General features: G+C 43.0%; 1 protein-coding gene across 1 annotated transcript in view; it reads right to left on the reverse strand.

Annotated features, from left to right (window-relative positions):
* Nucleotides 1-17499, reverse strand: part of LOC124616106 (insulin gene enhancer protein isl-1) — a 448316-nt gene that overhangs the window by 292152 nt on the left and 138665 nt on the right. The gene's annotated exons all lie outside the window — the stretch shown is intronic.

Raw genomic sequence — 17499 nt, forward strand, 5'->3', positions numbered from 1 at the left:
GATATTATTTGAATTTGTTTGGATATTAAGTGTGGTTTTACAATTTTTCATTACTATGTTTAGCAACTGTATCAATTTAGGATCTACTCTGTATATTTCCAATATTTGTAGTAACCATGAGTGGGGTACACTATCAAAGGTTTTTTGGTAATCAATGTATGCGCAGTGTAGCGACCTTTGTTTAGTTCTAGCTTGACATGTCACCTCTGCATCTATTATCAGTTGCTCTTTACATCCTCGTGCTCCTTTGCAACAGCCTTTTTGTTCTTCATTTATAATTTTGTTCTGTGTTGTATGTGTCATTAATTTCTGTGTAATGACTGAAGTTAATATTTTGTATATTGTTGGTAGGCATGTTATGGGGCGATATTTAGCTGAGTTTGCTGTGTCTGCTTGATTTTTAGGTTTCAGATAAGTTATTACATGTGTAAGTGTATCAGGGAATGTGTATGGGTCTGCAATGTAACTGTTAAATAATTTAGTTAGATGTGAATGTGTGAGGTGAACTACTTTAGCCAGAAATTTGGTATTTTATCTTTTCCAGGGGCTTTCCAATTGTGAGTAGAATTAATTGCTTGGGTGGCTTCATGTTGAAAATTATCACTTCAGGCATCCGCGGTATCATCTTGTATGTGTCTGTTTCTGCTTGTATCCACCGTGAATGCCTGTTATGTTGTACCGGGTTTGACCATATGTTGCTCCAGAAGTGTTCCATGTCTGTTATGCTTGGTGGATTGTCTATTTTAATGTGTGTGTTACCTTTTGTCTGGTAAAATTTCTTTTGGTTTGTGTTGAATGTTTGGTTTCGTTTCCTTCTATTTTCACTTTTTTTGTATGTTCTAAGTCGTTTGGGCAATGCTTGTAATTTCTGCTTCTTTTCATCTAATTGCTCTATCGCTTCTTGTTGTAAGATTTTACCTAACCTTTTTCGTTTTATTCTGACATTACGTTTCTTATCAATTGCGTTAGCTGTCCCATGTCTTTTCTCAGTTTTTCTATTCTGATCTGTAGCCTGTGTTGCCATGCTGGTTTTGTGGGTTTCTTCTGTGTGTTGGTTGGTTCTGATCTCTGCCTAGTGTGTATATTTAGTGTAGTGAGTGCTCCTATATAAACCAGTAGTTGTAACTCTTCCATAGTTGTGTTTTCATTTATTTTGTTGTGTATGATTGTGTTGATAATTTTTATTGTTGTTTCGACTTGTGGGTTATTTGGCGGTCTATGCAAGAATGGTCTAATGTCTGTATTTGTGTCTTTGTATTCTATATATGTTAGCTGAAATTTTTCTTCTATATCTAACATGTGTGTTACTTCGAGTTCTATTTGTGCTTGTTCTGGCGGCTGTCTTAAGATTTCGTTTTCCTCTGATTGTTTAATTGATGCGTGTTGTTCTTTGTTTGTTTGCTCTGGGATGTTTGAGTCCATTACTGTATTTTCTTCTTCTTCTGATTGCACATTATTTTGTTCCAGTATTTGTTGTACTTTTTGTCTGATGTTTTCTAATTCTGACTGGGGTATCCCATTATTATTTATTATTACACGGATCTGATCAGCTAATCATTGTTCTGTTAAAAATTTTAATTCTGGGTATCTGATAATAAATGTTGTGTATACTTGTGATCTGTATCCAGTTGTGTTGATTCCTAGGTCTGTTGCTTGGTAATAACAGAACAGGAGGTGTCGATTAACTTCATCTGACCATCTCATCCTCTGTCTTTGTTTTCCTTCTAGGGTGGTTGCAGGAAGCATATCCTGCAAAACACCTCTATTTGGATTTAAATCATTTTCCAGTTGGCTAGCAGTGTCGTTACCATTGTGGGCGGGCATAGGGTTCAAGCATCGTCCCCGACCGTGACGGCGCTTGTCCGAGGCTTCTTTAGTTCTGTCCTGAACCAAGTAATCACACTAAAAGGGGGGTTGGCCCTATTAGTGGTTTGTTCTTTTCGTCGCCTTTTACGACTGACAGAACATACCGGAGGCCTATTCTTTTCCCGGGCCTCCACGGGGTTTATTATTATTATTATTATTATTAATATCGTATGCATCTGATGTACGCTAATAGTAAGCACGACGCCAAGTTATATTTGTGATAGGAGAAAAGGGGGAATCTGAATGCTGGATGAATTCACGACTGGTAGATGTTCAACGTAAGTAAAATAGTCGAAGTCAGGTGTTCGGGCAAATCCCGCTAAGAATTGCATTTTTGGAATGTTTGGGAGCTACAATTACGCAATTTGTGTTAATGAAAGAAGATCACTCCTAAAGCTTACCAAAGCAAAAGATCCCCACAAATATATCTATTTCCAGTGGGAAAAGTGCCAGATCGCTGTAAAGTGCGACGAACGAATTTACAAGCTAGCCAAAAATCCGCACTTACATTTTAATCCCCTTCTGTACTAAAACTACTGTCCGCTGTTTGCAGTTAAAGCAAAGGCAGAACTGTTAACGCTGTACACAGGACATTAACTTCAAAGGGTGATGAGTGTAGCCATTACTTACAGCTGTGTAATTTTGGTGTCAAGCCGAAGAAGACTGTCACCGTAAATGTCTACCAACAAAGCGAAGCACATGCTTAAGTTAGTATGCTCTCCGAATTGCGATTATTTCGCGGCGAAAGACGAGAGCTTGCAATCTTAGGGGAAGAGTATTTGGAACACAGCAAACAAAGCGCGAATGAAAGAATGTCTGGTCTTGTCACGACTTTAGTAACTAATAAGACGTCTCCTTCCCAACGTCTGTCGCGGCCGCTGTAGCCTCCCACTGGGCGGGCTACCCACTGCGCTCCGCTGCAAACTGCCGATATTCATTAAGGTCTGAACATTGTTGATTGCTTCTCCGTCCGGCTGGTTACAAGCTCTTTTAACAATCAAGCCTGAAAATGTATTCGTGAATTCTTTGGACTTCTCACAAGTTACGTTTCACGTTAATTTGTTTTATTCCTGCTTGTTTTTTTTTTTTAATTTCATTTCATTAGGTCACCATTTAACCTTATGGATAACGTAATTTTAAATTTCTTTATATACATGTTAAATTGCACAGCGGCGATGTTTAAAAAATTATCAGTATGTTCGACGTCCGACTTACGAAAAAATTCTGATCTTCCTGAATGTTTTCTTAGTTTTGTAGTTCGGTGTAGGGGACATTATACAAAGCCGTTTGAAATAAAACGAATTGATTGAAGTATCCGTTTCTCAATTTACAGAGAGACCCGCTAAAGGAGATGGAGGTCTGCAGGGTGCTCAGTAGTAAGTACTTTGCAGATAAAAACCTCAGCTCATGCGAAAATCCGACGGTGTATCTGCGGATATCAGGAATAATAATTACTTTGTAAGTAAAAGCTAAAGGAGGGTACCCATAATGTTACTTTAAATAACTTTTCTCACGCTTTTGGGACGGATTCCCACTGTATTAGCTTGAATACACATATTTTGGAGATAAATTGTGTGTTGCTGAAGGATGCAAGGCCTGAGGATGACGATAGGCCCATCTTACTGGTTTTCCCCAACTCTGACACGTGCACCCCGCTGCCTTCGTACCAGCAGCCGCCTTATTCTGAGATGTTCCTATGTAGTCTGCGAGTAACTGAAGTGCAGTTACCGAAAGCTGCCACGAAAACAACATGAATGCAGTTCTAGGATACGACTTCCATCAGAATCTTCGCTTCATTGTCTGACTCGTGTTAGAGCATCACGAAAGACACAAATAATGTTGGCTTAAATATTATTGCAAGTGCACAATGCAACGTTTATTACTTTGATTAGATTAGCATTTTAACACAAGATAACATTACGGTAAATTAAGGAACATTTGATAAAAGTAGTATGTTGGTTGGTTGGTTGTTTTGGGGAAGGAGACCAGACAGCGAGGTCATTGATCTCATCGGATTGGGGAAGGACGGGGAAGGAAGTCGGCCGTGACCTTTGAAAGGAACCATCCCGGTATTTGCCTGGAGCGATTTAGGGAAATCACGGAAAACCTAAATCAGGATGGCCGGACGCGGGATTGAACCGTCGTCCTCCCGAATGCGAAAAGTAGTATGTGACTCACTCTTAACAGTAGGCAATATGAGACGACAATTTTTTCAGTTTTTAATATGAGTAAGTTAGGTTTCCAATGTTGCAGAAATCTTCTGCTGAAAACTGCACCACCTTCACTTCATTAATTACGAACAGCTTCTTTCAGGTTATGGAAAGTATCGAGAATATGACAAGCTATGATGTACGACAGTAGGAACTTTAATAGTGGCAACTACTTATTTACAACTTATACCACAGTGACAGTTTTCCTGGCCTACAAAGTAGCCACCAGCATTGTGGATAGCCTGCTGCTAGCGATGGGGAAGTCGCAAGATACTCTTAGCAGCGCTCCTTGTGTTGAAAGAGTGGAGCAGCTACTGCCTGACGAATCTCTGTAAGAGTTCTGAAGGTATTCTATAAAATGTCTCCTTCATCTCAGGGATCGAGGTAGAGTCACAAGGGCTTAAGACCGGGAGTTTTGTGGGTGGTACGCATTTTCAATCCCCATCAATCGAATGAATCAGTTACATCCTGCCCGGCCAAGTCATGGGCGGGTGTTCCTTCTTCTTCTAAACTGTTCATTGTTTGAAACACAGCCAGCAACCAGCTCGGATTCATATGGCGTAAGATGAGACTGGTTTGTTCCATTGATGGGTCTGGGAAGTGCTGCAACATCTACTAAACTACCCCCTTGTGACTACAAGTCGGATCGTAAAGTGAAGAAAACGCTTCATGGCATTCACTCCAGAATTTTTACAGAGATGGTCCAAACCAACTGCAAAATGGTTTAGACAAGATATCACTATGGTGCGACAATTCGCCCTAAATCAGGGGTTCCCAATCTTTTCCTCTGACGTAACACTTTAAGAATGCTGCTATTTTGATGGAGAATCTTTATTTTGAAGGTCAGTAAAATTTTAAAAATGTGAAGAACTTTTATTACTCAGTAATTACTTTAATTTTAAATCTTACTAATAGCACAGGTGTAATAATAAAATTTTAAAAAGTGATTAGAATTGCCAGTATGTCGAAAAATCGCCATTTTGTTAAATGTTGTTAATAATTTTTTGCAGAGCACTTATCTGTTTCACACGCAACACAGTTTGGGAAATCCTGCTCTAAATAATGACAGGTATGAAGTCATCCACATGAGTACTGAAAGGAATAGGCTAAATTTCAGTTTCTGGATAAGACACACACAACTAAACTCGGTAAATTCAACAAAATGCTGAGCAGTGTGACATCAGCATCGTATAGGATTGATGGAGGACATCGAGAAAGTTGAAAGAAGGGCTGCTCGTTTTGTATTATCGCAACTTTCTCCTCAGACTGTGAAAATACATTTTTGTTGCCTACCTGCATAGGGAGGAACGATCGTTATAATAAAATAAGAGAAATCAGAGCTCGCGTGGAAAGATTTATATGTTCGTTTTTCCTGCGCAGTGTTCGAGAGTGGAATGGTACAGAAACAGCTTGAAGGTGGTTCGATGAACCCTCTGCCAGACACACAATTGTGAGCTGTAGAGTAATCGTATAGATGTAGGTGCAGGTGCAGATTCGTCGGGCAATAGACCACTCCACTCGCAACATCAACCCAGCCGCTGCTGCTAAGGGTATCTTGAAGACCTCCACATCGCTGGCAGCGGATTATACGAGGTTGAGTCAAATGAAAACTTTCAATTTGTAATAACAAATCGAAATTTTCGCGCCGTTATCCTGTAAGTTGGCAAGCGTGCTACAAACGGCGTGCATAATGGCCTGTAGGTGGCAGCATAGTCCAGATGCACACATACCGACGTAGTATCAGTATAAAGATGGCCGCCCCACTTGCGACTTGCACCAGGGAAGAACAGCGTTCTGTTATTCGGTTTTTGCGTTGTAAAGGTGTGAAACCTGTTGAAATTCATCGAAGAATGAAGGTTCAGCACGGTTATGCATGTTTGTCACAGCAGCAAGTCTACGAATGGAGCAGGAAGTTCGCAAATGGTGTGACTTCAGTGGAAGATGCTTCTGACTCCTGAACTGAGAGAACGACGTGTTGATGCTTGTGAAGAACTTTTTCGGCGGTTTGAACGAGAAGGTGATGGCTTCCTTGCAAGATTCGTTACTGGGGACGAAACCTGGGTTCACTTCCACCAACCGGAAACGAATAGAGCGAGCAAGGAATGACGCCATTCCTCATCACCAAAACCAAAGAAGTTTCGAACAGAACTATTAGCAGGGAAGGTTATGCTGACTCTTCTGGGACGAAGAAGGCGTCATTTTGGAGCATTACATGGCTAGAGGGACCACTGTCATCAGTGCATCACACACAGATCTCCTAAAAAAATCATCTGCGGCCTGCAATCAAATCAAAGCGACATGGACTGCTGTCAGCAGGTGTCCTTTTGTAACACGGCAATGCAAGGCCCCACACTGCCTGTACAACAGTTGCAACAATCACAGACCTGCATTTTTAGTGTCTTCCTCATCCACCATACTCACCAGACTTTGCCCCAAGTGATTTCTGTATGTTTGGATGACTCAAAGACGCAATGGGAGAAAAGAAGTTCCGTTCTGATAAAGAGGTATGCCACGCGGTGCACGAGTAATTGAGCGGACTATCAAAAGAATTTTTTTTCTAAAGGAATTTATGCACTTGGAAAGCGCTGGAGGACTTACATTGAAGGGTGGGGGAGATTAACCCTAGGACGCCCAAGCCTTTTTTTCTAACTTGGATGTCTAAGGTGGGGGGGGGGGGGGGGGGGTTCGGCGAGCCCACAGGTATTAAATAAGTTTACTGACGAAAAATTACAACTTTCAAAATGGTTTATGTATTTTAACTAAGGCATCGGTTTATAAATGTTGTTAATTGTTATAAATACTGGATTGAGTTAATAAAAAACTGACATATTGCAATACAAAATACAGATGTGTTCATATACAATAGGCTACTCTGAGTCCTCAACTTCAAGGCAAGAGACACACTTCACAATTTTTTCTGAACGTGTGTACACACATGTTTATGACACTGTCCACAATACTGTTTTGGTTTTTCTTAGATTGTTGTACTTCTGCTTCTTTGTTTTAGCTTTTCTTACACAAATGTGGCACCGACCTTTCCCTGCAGGAGGCTGACGTGCTTGTGTTGTCACTTCTTTGATTTTCTTTTGTAGAATAGTCTCCACTGATTGAACAATTTGGTTAGATAACCCTCTTGCATTGGCACTTCTTTCTTCTACCTGCAATTTCACTAGTTCCATCCCAGCTTGCAGAAGATAAAGTTTCCGTTTGTTGTGTTTCTTTTCATTCTATCTTGGATGTGGCTGAATATATATGGTGATTGCATTGATAGCACAAACGTCAACGAGAGAGTAATATACAGATAAAGGCTATCTCTTTGTTCCCCTCTTGCAGGTGTACATACGCGCCATTTGATCAATGGTATCAATTCCACCTTTAGTGGAATTATAATATGCATTTATCTCGGTTTTATTCTTCTCTCCTCCAACAGTGCCTTTATCTTGGTGCACTGTTGCCAAACATCAGTAGGTTTTTACTTGGTTTCGTTTTTGCTGTGTAGGACACCAAAGTTACTGGAGGCCTACGTGTTGGGAACTGCACGAACTCACTGCAAGTTTACAAAATAAATAACAGCTGACTGACATCAACAATCGCTTCCTCTGAAAGTAAACCGATTGTTGTGAATATCAAGAATACCAACCAACAAGAAACTAACTTGCATTCTTGTAGAGATGAGAAATACGAAATCCTACTAAGGGAAATTTTCTATAGTATGGAAGCCTAAGGGGGGGTTTGTTGGACCCATAATAAGTTTATTTATTTTTTCTTTCAAAGCAGGAATTTTCTATAAAATATATTGACACTAACGTTTCATAAAATAGCCAACAAACAATAACTCAAAGGGAATATGTAGTATGAAAGTTACTTGGGCAAAAGCAGGGGACATTAAAAAATTGTGGGTTCAACGAACCCCCCCCCCCCCCCTTAGGCGTCCTAGGGTTAAGTTGAAAAGTGATACAGCTTTGTACCACTTTTGCCCAATATTTAAAAAATATTTAAGGTTTTCATTTGACTCACTCTCGTACTCAATGCTGGTGACTACTCTGGAGGATAGTAAGAGTTTGAAACATGTTCTTATTTTATAGAAGTTGTAATAGTTGCCACTATTCAAGTTCCGAAGCAAGTATTAAACTGTGGTCATTGTAGGCGTCTAGGAACTTATTATATGGGATGAGAGTTACGAGGTCCGACTTGCAGCAGACGAAAATTCAGTGCAGGGGCAAACATACCGACGAAAGTCCAACGTAGGGAACGGTTAAAATTTCTTTACAAGATTTTAATATCCGTGCATGGCGGATAAGAGAAATGTGGGTGCGGACAGCGTTTCTCTTAACTGTGTAGATCTCTACACGGCCACTACTAATAAACTTGTGAGTAGCAGTTGGTGGAAAATAAATCCTAACGGTAACCGCACGGCATTAGACGCACCTGCGCGCATTTAACAGCGGTACGTGGGAAATCTATTTGTCCGGCACGATCCTTATTGCACCAGTGGATGCGTAACAGCGGGAGCAGCAATAAACGCGGCGGCGTGCTCGTGAGGAGCCATAAAGCGGACGCCCGAGCCGAGCCGGACAGTGGGAGCCAAGGCCGGCGGCGGTGGGGGGCAGCTGAGCGAGCGGCCCCCTGCCCTACACGGACGCCGGCCGGCCGCACCGGCCAGTCCGACACTGCCACGTCTCGGATCAAGTCTCGGCTACTGCTTCTGACGACGGGAATATGAAATGTCGTCTGCGTGTACGTGATCTCCGAGTATTTCTCATTACTTCGTGCAACCGCGCGTTGGCGGTGTCTCAAATCCACAGTTATATTCGACAGTCTTTGTAGTTCGTCAGCAGCTGCAGTCTTCTTTAACCCTCATTTACACGATCGACTTCTTGTCTCAACTATCCGAGACGAGTGAGTCTATTGCAGCGCCCCTGTCTTTTGTTATCGTCTGTTTGGTGTGGTCATTTTCGTTTAGACTTCGGCTCTAAAACTGTGTGTGGTGTGACTGGTGTCTACCGCGCAGGTAGTGAAATTGAGGTTTTGAGGGACCGTTCTTCTTACGAAAAAAAATCTGAGTATGGTAACAAAGTATCGGAACAAACGATGTATAATAGATCTGTTGTTATTCGTTATCCGTCCTGAACTGAGTTCAATTTAATTAAAAATAATTACACCTGATGCGTCTCGCTTTTACTTATAAACCGTCTTCCGTGGTTATTCTGCAAATTGGATATATACGTTTGTACATTTTTGGTTATTTTACGTTAAAAACAGCGTTTTTTTAATAAAGTTGGTGTGCAAGTCACTTACGGTGTTCCTTTACACATTCTGGTCCTTCCCTCCTTGCTAGCAGCGACTGACGTCGAAAGACTTCGATTCACGTTTGCACTTCGCAGTTTTTGCCATTCCGCAGTATTTCTTGCGCTGCGTTATTTACGCTTCACTTCCTCGCAGTAACTGTTTATGTCTGTTTTCTTTATTTTCGCCCACTTTGTCAGTCGTGCCGACCTATGAAACTAGTGTGTGTGTGTGTGTGTGTGTGTGTGTGTTGCGTGTGTGTGTGTGTGTGTGAGAGAGAGAGAGAGAGAGAGAGAGAGAGAGAGAGAGAATTTGCGAATTTTTCCTGTATGGTTGGTAGAGACGTGAGAGGAGTGGGGCTGGGTTGACTTTTTTTTTAATGATCAAGCAAAATTCATAGTGGACTTTCTTGTCAAAGGTCGTGTGATAAACTCTTTACACTCCTGAAAGAATAGGGAAAGTGTTGCCCAGGTAGTTCAAAACATACATTTATTTGATCGAGAAAATATATACCTGCAAATACACGAAACAATGTCTAGAACGCTGTAAATGGCACATTTTTATTTTATCTTTTGCTCAAAAATGGCTTGCTTTTAGATACAGGGTATAATCGCACAAGTTTTTATTAGTGATTGACGACATTGTTCTGAACAACATTACGCCAGTAATTACTTCATTTGCAGTCTAAGAATTATAGCTGTTAGGAGTAGTATTCTTACAGGTTGGTTAGTACCTGCAAGTACATGGGGCAAGAGCAAACCATAATACTTACTTTGTCCTGGGCAGCAACTCAGGTGTTGCAGTGTGATGAAAAACGGTTAGTCTATATTGTCAGGCGTGGTCCTCTTAGTGGTGCAATTACCACCGTGCAGGAAATATCAGGCAGTAAATTATGTGACGTGCTTGTGGAAGAGACTGTTCCACGCAGGGAGAAAACAATCAACACACTGATGTTTCTGCAAATTAAAGTACAAAACCTGCACTTTACACCCTGTATTTTTCCTCTTGTGGGAGAACTCTAGTAGGGATAGTACCGGAACATAGTGTCATGAAAATAAAGCAAACAACAAAATAAAGGTTAAGAAGATACTAAAGCACAAAAAAATATAATAGGAATGAGTTCCATCTGAATTGCTTAACTCCCGATGTTAGACACCACCCAAGTCCCTTAATTCTGTGCACGAAGAGTATGCAGCATACTCGGGAATTTAGAACTTCCACACCCAGGAAGTCAATAGATCATTCATTGACTTCATACACCTGCTCGCGACGTGGTAGGCTGCTGACTTACAGGCAGGCATGAAAAGCTCATTCTTTTCAGGCAGTCGATTTTAACCAGAAAGTAGCTCATGTAAGACATATTTGATGTCGAAAGTATATCTTGTGACCTACCTACTCATAGCACGGCACTTCATATTTATGCACAGTGATGGTTTTTCTGCCTGTAGTAGGAGGTAACGCAGTACTATATATGGTTTTGACAGATCTGGTGATGTGGTTGTATCAAAACGTGTAATGATGGAAGATAAGTAAAAATTATATTGGTGACCAAGGCTAGTGTATTTCTACCCAATGCTGAAGATTGTCACAGATCTGCTAAAAGACTTCTTGTCTAAAGTGATAAAATATTTTCGTTACATATGAGCTTAAATTTTATGGTGATTCAAACATCTGTCTCTTGATGCCAGTTAAAGAGCTACTTCATTGAGAACCGAGCGAGGTGGCGCAGTGGTTAGCACACTGGACTCGCATTCGGGAGGACGACGGTTCAATCCCGTCTCCGGCCAACCTGATTTAGGTTTTCCGTGATTTCCCTAAATCGCTTCAGGCAAATGCCGGGATGGTTCCTTTGAAAGGGCACGGCCGATTTCCTTCCCCATCCTTCCCTAACCCGAGCTTGCGCTCCGTCTCTAATGACCTCGTTGTCGACGGGACGTTAAACACTAATCTCCTCCTCCCCCTACTTCATTGAGAAATAGGTGCTCCAAGTTTTCGAAGCTGCCGACGGCCGGGAGAGCCGTGTGCAGACACCATGCCCCTCCCTACCGCATTCGTATGGCGCCACAGGGCAGAGGATGACACAGCGCAGTCCTCTGGGACTGCTCGCGAGGCTAACTTTGTTAATGGACTGAAACACTTTCTCTAGCACCAACAACTTACAGAGCTGCAGCAGACACGGGTCACGCGACATATGGTGCTCACAGCAGGTTGGTTTAGTGAGAAGATACCTTGCACGCTGACACATGGAACGGGGATGACTCAGACAATGAGTGCCAAACGCACAGCTGTCATTGCAGTAACTCATTTTCAATAGAAAAAGCCAGGGGAAGTCTATCAGTCAGCTGTGACCATTGCGGCATAATTGCATTGCAGCAAACGTCATATTTTGTTAAATAAATGATGGGGATTGTCAAGCGTAGGTATATCATTAAGTACGAAAAAGTCCAGTGCTGTATAGCAGATTTTGTAGCTCGCAAGTCAGTCAGTCGGCGCTTAAGCTGAACCGGACAAAATCTTCATGTAAGCCATTATCTTAACATATCTAATCAAAAGTATTAAGACGTTTTTAGCATTCCCCTTTATAATTGCTTGAACTCTGCTCGGGACACTTTCACTGAGGTCTCTGAATGTGTGGACGAATGGCAATTCACACGTCCTCAAGAGCCGTAACAGGAGAAAACGGTGATGATACACGCTAGGGGTCTAGAGCCGGGTCGTTATTCTAATTCGCCCACATGTGTTCCAGTGGCTTCAGGGTGGGGCTCTGGGCATGGCAGGCCAGCCTATTTCAGGAATGCTGTGGTTCGCAAACCATTTCACACACAGATGCTACTTTGTGACAGGGTGCCTCTTCTCCGAACTGTTCCTTCATTGTACACAATACTGTAATACGTGTTCGTATCCTGTTGCAATCAGCGTTTTCATACGTGCAACAACGAAACCACGACCCAGCCACGAAAAACCCGTCACTCCGTAACATCACAACCTCTGCACGCCACTGTTGGCATTACACATGGTGGCAGGATAACGTTCTGCAGGCATTCGCCAAAGCCAAAACTTTCCATCCGACTACCACGAGGTACAACGCGGTTCGTCACTCGTTTCGGGGCATCCACTGCCCAGTGGCGTCACCCTTTACACCACCTCAAGCGCCGCTTATTATTAACTACGGAAAGGTGTGGTTTATGAGCAGCTGTTCGATGATTGTACCCTATTGTTTTGACCTCCCTACACACCGTCATTGTGATAGCCGGATTACTGCTAGCATTTTGGATCTCATGAGTGACCCCTTCAGCTGATTTCACGAGGTTCTTTTTATGACCACCCTCCACAATGCCCGACAGTTTCTGTCCTTCAGTACATGAGGTCCGCCAGGCCTTGCTTTCGCTGTAGTAGTACCTTCGCGTTTTCTCGTCATAATCATGTCACCAACGATCGCCTTGGGTAGCTTTAAAAGCGTTGAAATACCCATGATGGATGCATTACTCAGGTAATATCCAGTCACTGAGCTCTCCTGACGGAGCTATTCTGCTGTTAATGCCTGTCTGCTGTCAGCGCAACACTCGCCGCCTCCTTTTACACCGGCCGATGTCTATATCTAGCGGCCGATTGCGAATTACATCGGGATATCCAAATACTTTTGATCAGATAATGCATTAAACTTTATTTATAAGCCCCCCAGCGAATTTTCCTGTCCGTATGTGAATGTTGATCTCAAGAACTACTGCAGGGATTTTGATAAGGATTTCACTAATAGGTAGACTGATTTACGAGGAAAATTTGTGTGTATAATTTATTACCGCCACGCCAGATAAGTTGCCTGGTCGTTGATACTTATGAGGGGAGGCCAGGACGTTAGGATGACGGATTTACTTCAAACTTTGTACACCTTTAGTATGCCACTAAAACAACATAATGTGGAAATAGTAATGTGCACTGCTCTGCCAATTCCGTGATAATCGCAAGAGAAATTTTACGGGTCTGTTATGTAAATCATGTATCTGTGTAAAAGAGCCGGCTGTAAGAATTCATTTGCCGGCCGCTGTGGCTGAGCGGTTCTAGGAGCTTCAGTCTGGAACCGAGCTGCTGGTACGGTCGCAGGTTCGAATCCTGCCTCGGGCATGGATGTGTGTGATGTCCTTAGGTTGGTTTGGTTTAAGTAGTTCTAAGACTAGGGGACTGATGACCTTAGATGTTAAGTCCCATAGTGCTCAGAGCCATTCTAAGAATTCATTTAGGTCATGTGGTTAGCGTTCGGGCATGGCAAGACGGTGATGAAAGAGACAACGGCTCGAATACCGCTAATACTTTACTTTTTAATCTATATTTTTGTCATCACCGGTGTCATTATTTAATTTATGGCATTTGAGAGTTAATATAATGAAAAACCACTTGTACTTGCATGGAGTTTCAATTTATGTTTTCCATGGCCGTATGGCAAATAACATCTTGCAACGTGTGAAGCCGCATACTGTGATCTACTATGTTACTGATTGTGAAAAGCGTCATTCGCATCATTATTTATCGAGGTCTGACTTGGCTATTCCACGTCTGTCCGCCGACCTTGAAAATTTAATAACAAATAGTAAATAGTCGACTAACATACGAAATTCACTACACCTTCATGAAAATGCATGTAGGTTTTTTTCATTTATTACCTATCAAATGTCATATTAATAAAACAATGAGACCATTGATGAATAAATATAGATTAAAAAATAAATGTTACCGGGTTTCGAACGGTCGCCTCGTCCATCACCCTCTTGCCGTATGTGAAAGCTAACCACATTTTTTTTGCATCCTAACGGTCGGACTCTTGCACAGATACATGATTTACATGACAGAAGCGTAAAACTTCTCTTGCGATTTTCTCAGAATTGTCAGAGTATTGCACCTTACTACTTTAACATTACGTTGTTTCAGTGGGCTACTAAAGGTATACGAAGTTTGAAGTAAATTCGTGATCCCATCGACGTGGTCTCCCCTTCTTAGTGCTATCCGTGCACAGTGGGGCCACGTCGTTGGAATTTAATGTTTTCTACTTTAAGAGTTATTAGTGTGCATTAATATTTCAAACGTATTTCTGTGAATTTCGCAGTGTTTATTTAGAATGAACCTTCCGTGATTGCGTCCCTGTTTTTCTTGTATTAACGGTTTAGCTAACCGCAGTCCTGTCAGAAGCCACACATCAGTTTACAGCATTATAGCGCTACCGACTGCTAGGGAAATACACGACTTGCACCATGGAGCAGATAGGATGCTTAGTCACAGGGTTAATTCAGAAACGGACTAACCTCATCTTCCCTCCTTAGCTGAAACGGTTTCGCTCTGTGCATCTCTGCGTTTATAAGGTCACTGGCGAAGCGTTGGCTTCTGAACAGCAGTGTTAGGGATTCAGCGTGAGAGGGGCTGAAGCAACGTTTTCGTTCTATTTTTTGTGATACTATCCAAAATATGGAACAACACGCAGGCCGAAGTCGCATTGCTTTCAACAGTAACGCTATTCCTTTTTTCACTGTTTCGTTCCCGATCAATGAATAGTCGTTGCAAACAAAACAACAGACACAAAATACTCTGTACGGTTTGGCTCACTTATCATAAGGAGAGGGGTTCCATGTAGTACCTGGAAACAAGAAACAAACATCTCTGTGACTGGGAGAGGCAGATTTTTTAGAACTGTTGATCAGTACAGACCAGTCCGAGACTCCAGCATTTCGTTGCATAGATTTCAGCCACTTTCCCATTTTAGTGGCCTCTAGTTCTTTCCCTTCTCCTTTCTGTCGCCTCCTCCATCTAATTTGCGCTCTCTCTCTCTCTCTCTCTCTCTCTCTCTCTCTCTGCCTGTTTTGTTTTACCCTTTCCTACTTTTTACGCCCGTCACATAACTGCGCCTGAAACGGTGCCCAAGGCACTCGCTTCGGCTGCCATTCCCTAGTTACACTACTCTCAGAATTATTGCTACTGGTGCTGAGTAAGCGTCTAAGGAGTCCAAACAGCTAAGATCGTCAGTCTCCTATTATCTAACGCCCTCCCCCCCCCTCCTCCCCCCGCAGGGTAGAAGAAGTGTACCCAGTCGGTCTGTCTGCGTGTAGAGCAAATACTGTGCGCAAATGTGAGAGTGTACCAAATGTTTGCGTAGTGTGTATATGAGGCGCATAACGGAAACCAGCCCAGTGTTCTACTGCTGGGATGTGGAAAACCGCCTAAAACCAACATCCAAGCTGGCCGGTACACCGACTCCTGGTCCTTAATCCACCGAGCGGATTCGACCCGGGGCCAGTATACTCCGTCCACTCTGCGTCCCAGAAGCTGTCGCGTTAACTCGCGCAGCTACTCGGGCGGGTTCAGTGTAAGATCTTATATCTCACCGTAACATTTAAAATTTATGCTGGCCTCTCTACTCTCCCTAACTCCTATTTGTAAGGTGCTTTCTTTTATACACGCACTGCGATTGACATACGGAAGAGAGAAATTTGGCTACATGGAGTGACGCGGCGAGCTGCATCAGTAAACAAAGAAGCTCGCGTCCTTGTGAGGCTCGTGTGAAACGGGCTCCAGGCCCCGGCCGCCTACCTGGCGGCGGCGACACGGCCACGTGCTAATACAGGCCGGCTGCATTCCAGGCGCGGGATCAAAGCGCGCCGCCGACAGCCCGTGTCGCATGGCGCCACCCCACCCCCTCCAATTAAAGGCGCCTCCCGTTTTATCCACACGTCTCTATCCTTCCGACGCCCGCACACAGACTCGGTGCTGACGCACCCACGTACTGCTACACGTGATGGCCTCGTCGTTATTAACTCGCGTTTACCATGCTATTTATACTTGTGATGTATCCTCGGGACTCCCATCTCGTGATGCAGTCACTTCAACGGGGGGATTTATTTTTTGGACTGAAACATTCGCACCTGAGACAAAGTCGTCATGTGGGGAAAAATTTCCGTTAACTGCTGGAGTAAGTTTCACGATAAACCGCTTTGATTACTTTGTGAAGAATTTGTAATGTTGCGATATGAAATCCACGCAGGAAGAGGAACTTTTGCTTACAGAGAATGGTCGATAGGGGAATGTAGCTGAAGGAGTGCTATATCGTAGTTAAACTGGGCGTCGAGGGATATTGCGTTTTCGTTAAGATTGTAGTCTTGCTTTCTGGTATAGCGGGACTCATTTACCCATTGGGGCGGACAGGAACTCTAAAATTTAGAAAGATCGACAAAGCGCTATGAATCTCAGTAACCGCATTCTCCAACTCGCGCTTGCGGAAGAAGAGCGGATACTTAAATTTGGACAGGCGACGCCTCTGAGCTTAGGTTGGGTTGGGTTGGGTTGTTTGGGGGGAAGAGACCAAACTGCGAAGTCATCGGTCTCATCGGATAAGGGAAGGATGGGGAAGGAAATCGTCCTTGCCCTTTCAAAGGAACCATCCCGGCATTTACCTGGAGCGATTTAGGGAAATCAGGGAAAACCTAAATCAGGATGGCCGGACGCGGAACTGAACCGTCGTCCACCCGAATGCGAGTCCAGTGTGCTAACCCCAGTGCCACCTCGCTCGGTCTCTGAACTTAGGTGAACGATAAATGCATAGAAAAGTAGTCTATAGTGTAGACTCTCTTTCCGTACAAAAATGACAAAATACCACAGCGTGGCAAATATTTATGCAGAGTAAAATTGTCCACAGCCAAAATGGTGAAATGGACAGATAACACACACTGAAGTATTCGCCATACAAAGCTTGAACGTCATCGTTAGCTTAAAACTATCATCTAAAAAGCACTTGCGACTGAGGCATATTATTACATATTTTGTAGACTTTAAATACACTCCTGGAAATTGAAATAAGAACACCGTGAATTCATTGTCCCAGGAAGGGGAAACTTTATTGACACATTCCTGGGGTCAGATACATCACATGATCACACTGACAGAACCACAGGCACATAGACACAGGCAACAGAGCATGCACAATGTCGGCACTAGTACAGTGTATATCCACCTTTCGCAGCAATGCAGGCTGCTATTCTCCCATGGAGACGATCGTAGAGATGCTAGATGTAGTCCTGTGGAACGGCTTGCCATGCCATTTCCACCTGGCGCCTCAGTTGGACCAGCGTTCGTGCTGGACGTGCAGACCGCGTGAGAC

The sequence above is a fragment of the Schistocerca americana genome, chromosome 5 (assembly GCF_021461395.2).
Source record: "Schistocerca americana isolate TAMUIC-IGC-003095 chromosome 5, iqSchAmer2.1, whole genome shotgun sequence".
Classification (NCBI taxonomy): domain Eukaryota; kingdom Metazoa; phylum Arthropoda; class Insecta; order Orthoptera; family Acrididae; genus Schistocerca; species Schistocerca americana.